The sequence below is a fragment of the Gymnogyps californianus genome, chromosome 13 (assembly GCF_018139145.2).
Source record: "Gymnogyps californianus isolate 813 chromosome 13, ASM1813914v2, whole genome shotgun sequence".
NCBI lineage: Eukaryota > Metazoa > Chordata > Aves > Accipitriformes > Cathartidae > Gymnogyps > Gymnogyps californianus.
The window spans coordinates 2,749,901-2,759,885 of NC_059483.1; the positions used below are offsets into that span (position 1 = coordinate 2,749,901).

Here is a 9,985-nt window from a genome sequence, read left to right on the forward strand (position 1 = left end):
CGTTGTTAATCAAAGGTGTTTGTGGGGCTGGAAGCGACCCAGATGCAGGTCACCAAACTGCCCATTTTCTTCCAGCGCAAGAGCAAGCCCAGCTCCGCGGCAGCTGGTCGGAGCCGTCTGGAGCAGGGAGCTGCCCTCTGTTTCGTGGGCAGCGCTGGGAACACGCTTCCTCCATTCCCCCCGCCTTCTCGTTGTGTTCTGCTCAAATACCCGTGTCCAAATTCACGTCGAACCTGGCTCTCCATCCTCTTGACCCCACGGTGGATACCTGAGCCGGAGGGAAGCAAAGCGTTTGGACCAGGACGAGCTACGGCCGCGCTCAGCCCTGCCACCATCCCTTCCCTGCTGAAAGTACGCCAGCTCCTTGCAAAAACATACCCTGCCACGGTCCACTCCACGTGGCGACTTGACACGGGGAACACGTGCCTTTCAAGTGAACAAGATTTTTAATCTCTGGAGCCAAATTTAACCCTCTCCTTGCTGTGTCCTGGCTGCATTCCCTGCCATCGCTTGGCAGCGAGCGGCTCTGAACCCAGCAATTCCCGTCAGCCCCCCCCCCACCACCACTAACCGCCTTTGAAAGGAGTCATGAGTTTTTGCTGACTTTGCTGGATGGCAGCAAACCTTGATACCTGCCTCTCATAGCCTGGCTCGTGGGTTTATAATGATGTATTTACTCTAGCACCTAGAGTAAATGAATTATATTAGGCCTCTGCAAATGGTCATAAATATGATAGTCTGTGTGAACTGAGGTAATTGCCTGCTTTATATATGTGTTTATCTTCACTGCATTGCATACACGATGTGCATTATGTCAAAAAGATGATAAAGAGTGGCCATAATGCTCCTGAACTGCATAAGTCTTTTTAGTTTATGACTGAGGCTTGGAGTTATCTTATGCAAAGTTAGCTGCAGTAGGTTAATATAAATTAACATACTTATAAAATATCGGGGAGCATTAATTGACAATTTCTGAGGCCTACCTTGCTAAATACCAATTCAGTTCTGAAACCTGTCTCTGCAAGTTTAATGTATGAAAAATAATGCTTATTCATGAATGCCTTATGTAACTTGGAATTAATTACATGGCAGCTAGAGCTAGCTGTTACAGATGGTCTTTCTATAAAACAAGGTGCCGAAAATAAAGTTTCAAGCCCCACAAGGGAACTTCTGGGCTGGGTATTCAGCACTTTGGAAAACCAGGGCACATCATCTTGTGTGTAAATATCAACTTACTAACCTAATTTTGGACCCACTTTTGAAAGAGAACTGACCTATATAAAAGCATTTAACGTCAGCAGCTTCTCCTGCATTTTGAATGAGTACGGCAGAGGGGGTCTGCGGCAGAAACCCAGCGTACCCCCCAGCCCACCCGCTCCCCCGCCACTTTCCTCATCTGGAAAATGGAGATGACACTGAATATCTCCAGTTGAAAAAGTGAAACAAGCTAAGGTTTATTTATTTGAACAATTAGGAAAGTGTTGGTGGGTTCCTTTGCCTGCCCTACAACCTGAGCAGCATTACAGCTGGTAGTAGTCAGTGTAATGGGCCAGTTTGGAGGTGCTCAGATGAATGCTAATTGTTGATTAATATAGGCCTGGGTTATAAAAAAATCCCAGCTTCTCTCTTTGCTACTTTTTGCCAGGCACGAGGAAAGTGCTGCTGTCTCTACGAGAAGGTTACCTGCTCCTCTCTCCAGCTTGTGCCGCTTCCAGCAGTAAGTGTGGTCAGCTCAGCACCGCAGCGTGCCCGCTTTCAGAGCTCGTGGGACCTTTATTGCCTGCCGAAACAAAGTTAAAGGTAAGGCTGAAGGATGAGATTTTAAAGCATTTATTGATTTTCCTTTAAAATTTTGTTATTTCTTTTCCATCAATACAATATTTACTTTATCTCGTACACTGTGGCATAAGTATATTCCCAGAAAATGATGCACGTAATGTTATTTTCATATATGGGCATACAGATACAAAATGAAAGATTGCCTGTAACTCAAAATAAATAACACAAACACCATCTAGGGACCTCTGCTATATCAGCTCAGCACTCTGCAGCTATCCACCCTCCGGTTACCCGAGTCGGAGTGGGGAAGGGCAGGCCTTCCCAGAGCACGGCGTGGAGGGATGCGTTTCCTTCGCATCAGTGGAGGTTTGCAGCGTTTGGGGGCCCAGAGCTGTGCAGTAATGGGTTTCTATGGCAACTGGCTGGTAAAGCCAGGGATGGGGGGAGATGGAGGGGGGGGAACCTGCCCCCTGGTGTACCTGCAGCTTTTACCTATTTTTTTATCAAATAGACACTTTTTTTTTTTTTTCTCTCTTTTCTTTTTTTGCATTGCTGCTGTTGAAACACAGGGTTTATCTTCCCGTTCTCTGCTGCTCGCGAATGTCCCAGGAAACTCCGTGAAGGGCCATAGGGCACCGGGTGCATTTGCCCACGGGCGCTCGGGGACCCCGCTCCTGTGGCCACCCGCGTGACTCTCCCACCATGCAAGGGGCAGCAGCAAGCACCGTGTGTTATCAGCACAGATCACCTTCAGCGTGTTCAAGATTTGTTTGTGTTTCTCCCTCGCACCCACATGGGACATCAAACCCTTCCCTTCCCGTTTCAGACGTTCCCTGCTTCTTGAAAGTACAGAACTTAAATTGCCTTATGTCCACCTCCTTTATGCTGTCTTTGCTAGAGATAAGAAGCAGAGAGCAAAGACACAGATTATCAAATCCATAGGAAGAAGCAGCCATTGGTTTAATCTGAGTTACCAGCAAGGGGTGACTTGCTGCCTTTAGGGATGAATTACGGACTGGACCAGTGGCCAGTGGGGTGGACTGCGAGACGTCCCTGGGCAACCTGCTGTAGCTGCCCCTGCTTGAGCAGGGGTGGGATGGGACGGTCTCTGAGGTCCCTGCCAGCCTTGGCTGTCCTGTGACTTGGTGACTCTGTAATCGGTGATATAACTTTGGAGTAGAGCCTACCCCACCATGCTAGTGGTAGTACAAATGCACAGCAGGCGGTAGTCCATGTCCCAAAGATCTCCCTAGAACGGGGGGACAGACGGTGAGGAAGGATGGGGCGAGAGTGGAGCAGTTTCTGTTTCCCCTAAATTAAGCCCTCCCCTGAGGTCGGTGGCAAAAATGAGACTAGAAACAATCTCCCCAACTGACAGCAAGCGCTTATTCCCCTGAACCACCCTGCCCTTGTCTTTCTGCTTGCTTTTGCATCCCCTGCGTCTCCCATCCAGCCATCCCAGTGACCTGCGGGGAGACAAGCCTCTCTTCAAATCTCCCTGTGTACTTCATAACTGCGACTTGTTGTTTGCTTAGGTTTTTGGGGGTTTTGTTGTTGGTTTTTGGTTGTGTTTTTTTTTTTTTTTTTTTACTTTCAACAGCAAGCCTGTCAAAGTCCAGGAGGTGTTTCGCCCCCCTCCATATCTGGTGGCTGTCCGCGCCTTGCCGTGGGAGGCAAGCTGCAGTGGCTGGTGGCGGTGGCAGGGCGAGCAGACCAGCATGAGGCCGGGGCAGTCGCACCAGCTAGAGCCCCTCGAGGCTTTTTGGGAGCAAGCCAGGCAGGTACGTGGCCCTCACCGGGCAGAAATACCGTTCAGCTGCAGCATACACAGACATGCAAACTGCTCCTTCCCAAACTGCAACGTTCCCGCCGCAATCATCTCCCATGCTACACCATAACGGGGTCTAGTTTTTATATACAATACCAGTAATCATTTTGTCTTCTCTTGCTTGAAATGTAAAAAAAAAAAAAAAAAAAAAAAAAAAAAGCTTTAACCCATCTGCGAAGCAACCGCTTCAAATTAAATTTTGTGATAAAAACAAATGGAGCGTAATTGAGAAGAGACAAGAGAAACTTGCCCTGAAAACAGAATGATAAGAAATTCACTGTGACAATGGTGCAATGTATATTGTTCCTCTACGGCGCACCAAATGTCCCTGCTGTCGGGCTGCGCTGTCATTAGGGCAGTTTGCTGCTGTTACTGTGAATCTTAAAACATGTCTTTCCCCTTCCGTGTGAGACCGCTCCTCTAAGATCTTATGCATGCTAATGAAAGAATTAGGCTCAGCTATCGGGAACTAAGCAAAAATGTACTGACACGTGTTCCTAGAGATACTGCTGAAAGTAGATGTCTTTTACAGAGATGCTCTGATGCTTGCTGCAGGTATGAATATTGCAGAGTGTGCAGCCTGTCTCTAGTGGGTTGCTTAACCGTGAAATTGCCCATGAAATGGGAATCTATTGTTTATCATGCTAATTAGTAACCCAAAAAGTTTATTTAAAGGTCACTAGAAAGCAGTGAGAAATATAATAGTGGAAGAAAATTCAAGAAGCCATAGGGGGTTTGGATTATTTAGTAGAATATTATTTCTAATATTTAAGATAGATACTTTCTGAGATGCGCATTAAATTAAGGGAGATGAAGGAATTTTTTAATATAACTTAGTGTGAAAATAGCCTTCAGAACTTATTTTATTCATAGATTTTTGCATCAAAGGTCCTATAATGATTAATTTTCAAACTTACAGATTTTAATAGCAAAATAAGAAATAATAGCTCCAAAGTTCCTTTGAAATACTTAATAAAATACTGTTCTTTAAAGTACTAGATGGCTTTTAAATGCCACCAGTACTTCAAAGAACAGTACTCTTTACAATATTTCCATACAGTATTTCTGTTCAGTTTTCTACACTGCACAGCTGACTCACTTTATGTAGCGCAGAAATATTTTCAGATGGGCAAAATCAAAGTATTGTTATATTCCAACAAAACACTGGCATGAAAAACTGTACCGAGTACTTGATAGGGTAGAAGTTTAAATGCAAGTTAATTTGATGTCACAGAACGTCCCTTGGCCTTCCCGATTCCAGGACAAACTTAAAAAAAAAAAAAAAAATCTGTAGCTAACAGATGTCATTATTGTAGCTGTTCGTTGCTTTATACGCCAGATCTCTGGAGGAGGAGCAGCACAGCAGGTTACTGGGTCACAAGCAAGTGAGAAAGATCCTTCATCAGTCAGGTCCGACTAAGTTAAAGCTGGTTTTGGCTGTTGAGCAGAAAAATTGGCAATTAAGGTAGGATAACTTAAGCAGTCACCACCCTGGGTGGAGGAGGAGAGGTTTTTCCTGCAAGCACAGTCCAACAGGCTGAAGGGCTGATGCAGATGCCCAGGAGGACTGACAGAGACACCCCAATCCAAATGGTTTTTGTAGGAAAACATACATCTTTCCCCACAGACAAGAGATACATTCATGTCAAACCAAAGGTGCGTAAAAACAGGGGTTCTAACCTGGTGCGTGCCAAAGTGCCCCCTTAACGGATAGTGGAGAGGGAGAGAAGTTCCTCCTCGGATGCTATAAAATAAAAGAGCAGGATTCGGCCCCTTCCAGCAGCCCCGGGGAGGCAGAGGGCAGCGCTGAGCGGCAGCTGGGATCGCATGCTTGAATCCCGTTACAGGAGGGCTACTAATTGTAAACTCAAGCATGCAAAGGATTAATTGGCAGCAGATGTCAAAGATAAGAAATTTCTCTCCGATCTGGGCAGAGGGTAACTTTGTGTATTTTCCTGTATTGTTCTCTTCTTACCATTGTTCATTAGAACATAAAATGAACCTCTACGTGAGGAAATGGGATAAATAATTTTGTTGCTGCTGGAAAGGGGAAAAAAAAAAGTGCAAGTCTTTAAAGGGGAGAAATTGTTAATTAGGAAACTAATACATGAAGAAATATAATTGTGGAGGCCAGACAGTTCTTAAAAGCTAGCCTGTAGTTTTACGACCTGCCCGCAGCAAAGGGTTATACATAATCTGCCCCAGCAATTTACTCTGGTTCCTCGCCTACTTGCACTGGAGGAAAATGAGTGAATTTAGGCAATTAGTAGAGCTGGCGATTGCCAGGGCCCTCCCGGTCATCACCAGCTCTTCATCCTCTTGTGGCTGCCCTTTTCTCTCCATCCCCGGGCGCAGGTCTCAGCCTGGGCGGTCCATGCGCATTAGCCGGAGCAGGAGGTCCTGCCACCATCACTGCTCCTTGCCGTGCCGTGGGAGGAGCGGGAGGCGATGCAGATCCTAACTAAACGCTTTAATTAGGGGGCTAGTCCCTGTGGAGAGCAAATGGAGAGCAAATGGAGAAGGATACTCTTTAAAAGGTGATTTCCCCCCACTGCCCCCAAGATCTAGGTTGCCTTTGCTCTGTTTTTGCAGAGCCTGCAGGGAGAGCGGTTTCCGTAAGGGATTGATGCGGGCAGGGCGTTTACTCAGCTTGCAAAGCGAACAAGCTCACTTTCAATATGGTGCACTAGGAGCATCCATGAAGGGAATTACTGCTGAGAAATAGCGCTCTGCGAATTCATGCTTTAGTTTGCCCTCCGTCCACGTGGACAAATCCTGATAAGGTCATTAATGAGCTAGCCCTAGGCATGAAGAAACTAATCGGATCAGTCTGGTACTAGTTTGTAGTATTAAAGCCAGCTTCACAACAGGAACAGCCAAGTTAGAGAGGAACGGTTTAAAATCCAGCGACTCTTACGGATTCTTAGGACACATACAAAATACATCATTTCAATCCTCATTTCATCATTTCAATATGTGAAAGAAAAGTCATGGCACCACTGTAATAATGGCAAAGCAAACGGAGCAGTCAGAAATAGTTAACTACATGGTAAGTGCCAAAGTTGGCTGATGGGGCTTCTTTACAGGAGTTTCTAATGCAGTAGATGATGCCACTAGATGTGGTTTCTTGATGTGGGGGAAAAAACGTTGGTACTTGGAGTCATAAAACAATGTGGCTTTAGGAGTTTTGCCATCACCCTCAACAGGAGCTGAGGCACAATCATTAATTGGGAACCTCTATACAGCATTTACATTGATGAAGATGGACAATGGACCTTTTGGGTTTATTTAAAAAAAAGAAAACAGAAAAAAAAGCATTGCCTGTAGCCTTGCATGCCTTTGCAAGCAGAAGGCTGCCAGCCCACACACCCCATAAAAAAGCCAACGCTTTGTTTTAAATTAGCACCCAACTTCTTGCCAAAGGAAACAGAAGCAGCAAGCCAGTCATCTGAGTTTCTCTGTCTCTGATCTCCCAACAGGCCACTTCGGCTGAGAATCAAAAGGAAATGCCTGTAAGGAAGGACATTTATTCAGTGCAGAAGAAACACACTTCTTATGCGCATCTGCTGAGCAGTAAGTCTTGACTAATCATCCAAGAAATGAGAGATCCCTGTGCTTTTTGCACGCCTTCTGTTAAAGAAAGGCTGCACATCTTTGACTGACAGATTTAGAAAATAGAAACAATGCTCAAATACTGTTTCATGGCATTCTCCAGTTTTCCTTTTTCTGTAAATATCATTGTTAGTGCTTGTGAAAAGTCATTAGCAATGAGTCCACTGCGTCCCAAGACATTAAGGACAGGTTTTAATTATTTTCCCTGTACTAAAACAGTTTCTTAATGGTATTATGGAAATCTTTATGTTTTTATTTCAATCCTAACATAATTAAGGACAAATTACAGATCAATGCAACGACACTTTTCTTTACTTGTTTGTTCATTCTCTAGAATGAGTATGAACAAGTATGGTGAACAAGATCTTAATCTCCTGAAAGAGCAGAAACTTGCCGTTGGTCTTTGCTCAGTCTCTACGTCCGTTTTGGACCATATCAGTGCATATCAATACAGTGAAGTAAAAGCAAACGTGATTGACTGAAGTGTAGGGGAAGCTATAATGGGCATTTCTGATTTTGACAGCTGTCCTTGACATCATGCTCGTCAGTCTTCTCCAAGCCTAACCAAGTGATTCCTGTAGTCAAAAACTTGTAGAGTCCACTCTCCCGAGCAGCAGAAGAGGTAGCTTTCCATCTGTATAGGTTTATTTTCCTTTGTTGCACTAAAAGGAACACGCACTCAGGCAGAATTTGAAGTCACCGGCAGAAAATAAGGCAGCAAGATCACATGAAGGCAACTGGAGGAACTGTAAAGGCGTAAGCAATGGATGGAATAGTAATGAGGGAGTTAGATAAAAGACAGGGAATATGTAGCACTCTGAAGAGTAAAAGATAAGCAAAGCAAAACGTCCAGTGAATGTCCCGGTGACAGTATCCCAGCAACAATAAATTCTGCTTGTGATAGGGCAGGCTGAGAAAAAGCCGGGGACTGACAGATTTCTAATCTCCTGCCAAAAAAACCTGGTCACTGGTACCACTGCATAATGTGGAGTGTAATGTGTAAAACTGGTATAGGTATGTATGACTTTTATGCAGCAGCTACTGCCAAGAAAATTATTCTGAGAGATAGAAGTTGACAGACAGTACTGATGATCTGCGTTAGAGCTCTTTGAAGAGGTATCTGTTGGCTGCGAGAATTAATTTGACTTCCAGTTCAGGTGGAAGATGCTGACAAAGAAGTCGTATTGCTGGATGGGCAATTTTGGGGTTATGTTTTCTGCACAGAAGTGATGTTGGCCTCTTAGCTTATCTGCTACCAAGAAAAAGGAATGGGATGGCGGGTTGCCACGTGGATCGGTTTATCAACGTAACAGGGTCGTACGGACTAAAATAAATGGGAATTTCCTGCGGATGAGCATCTGTGTGGCAGTAAAGGGTATCAAATAGAAGAAGATTTGCACATTTTTTAAGGAAGAGGAGAAATGAGGCTCATGCAGGTATACTTGGGTATTCTGCCAGTGTAAGGAAAGAAAGTGATAAATAGTCCGATGTCTCAGAAAAGCCTGAATGGAGGAATAATAGCCATCAGTAGTGAAAGGCATTGAATTAGATGGATTCCCACTTCTAGAAACTTCTTATGTTTATTATTGATGGCACTGAAAGTTTTATTTCTTTCCTTTTTGTACTTCTCCAGTGATCTGGTTAGTATTTCAACATGCAAATGCAGGTGATGGAAGGATTCTGGAAGGAAAGTGAAAAAATGACATAAATGAGCTGGAACAACAACTGTGCACTGGCAAGGAGTACAAAGAAAAGTAAGAAGAACTGGAGATCGTCCTAAATGACAAAGACTTTGTTTTCCTAGTTATTGCTAAAACACTGTGGAAAGAGTCTCACAAAATGGCAAGTCACTATTTCCACGGGCTTTCTGAATCTCTGAGCCTTTTTTCCCTTATCTAATATCCTAGACCTGATTTTAAAGGTACCTGAACACCAAGAGGTTCTGATTAGCATATAGAAAATTCACTGCTCCCCTATTCAAACTCTTGCACATCTGTCAAATTGGAAAATTCTGCCCTGTATCCTCTGGCGAGGGATGCTGAAATGGGTGCAGTGGGTTCTCGCAGGGAGAGTGCGGCAATGTGCAGGTGAGTAAGTATTTCAGAGATTGCTCCATGGTGAAATTGTCTCAGGCAATGAATCATTTTTGGACTTTCTAAAGGTCATTTTAAGTTCCCCTGCACTTTTAAAGTTGGCTATTTAATAAAAAAAAGAAAGAAATATTAGTATAGATAACTGTCAGTCAGGTGAGACACCCTGAGAAACGCTCTGGCAGGTCATGCCACTTCAGCGACAGCTTTTTGGGAAGAGAGCAGTCAGCAGTGCTGCCTTCCCTGATGATCATTTGAAATTGAAATACCATTGCTCCTTCTTGCATTTAAGTGGAAGTTCATTGCCCTGCTGGGCGCCTGGATTTTATAACTGACCTCTGAGAAGTAACTAAGCCTATCTTTGGTCTCCACTTCTATAAATTACAGCCCAAAGACTGATAATCTGGACTGGCTGAAGGCAGCTACTTTTTGAGTGGAAGAGACCAGGCTGAGGTCTGCCCCTTTTTTTTCTAGGACCCCCTTAGGGGCAGCTCTGGATGCTTTTAAGGTGATTCATGGGGCTGATGAGGTGCCATTGTGCTGATCATCACTATTCTTGGATGTTTGGTGCTCTGCAGGTACCAGGTCTTAAGCCCCCAGCGGTACCGAAGGCGGAGTGGATGGAGGCTGTGCTTGGTGGGTTGGGAAATGGAGACTCCCGTGATGGAGAAGGCTG

At 44.6% G+C, this 9,985-nt stretch overlaps 1 long non-coding RNA gene across 2 annotated transcripts; it reads left to right on the top strand.

The window, feature by feature from the left end:
• The first annotated feature begins 1,662 nt into the window (after positions 1 to 1,662).
• LOC127021759 (uncharacterized) lies at positions 1,663 to 9,082 on the top strand. Of its 2 annotated transcripts, none has more exons than XR_007767262.1 (4): positions 1,663 to 1,800; positions 3,380 to 3,560; positions 7,087 to 7,180; positions 8,853 to 9,082. It is a non-coding gene; the product is annotated as an uncharacterized LOC127021759 (long non-coding RNA). The 2 variants fall into 2 exon arrangements; XR_007767263.1 differs by lacking the exon at positions 8,853 to 9,082 and adding an exon at positions 7,743 to 7,840.
• Positions 9,083 to 9,985: the final 903 nt, after the last annotated feature.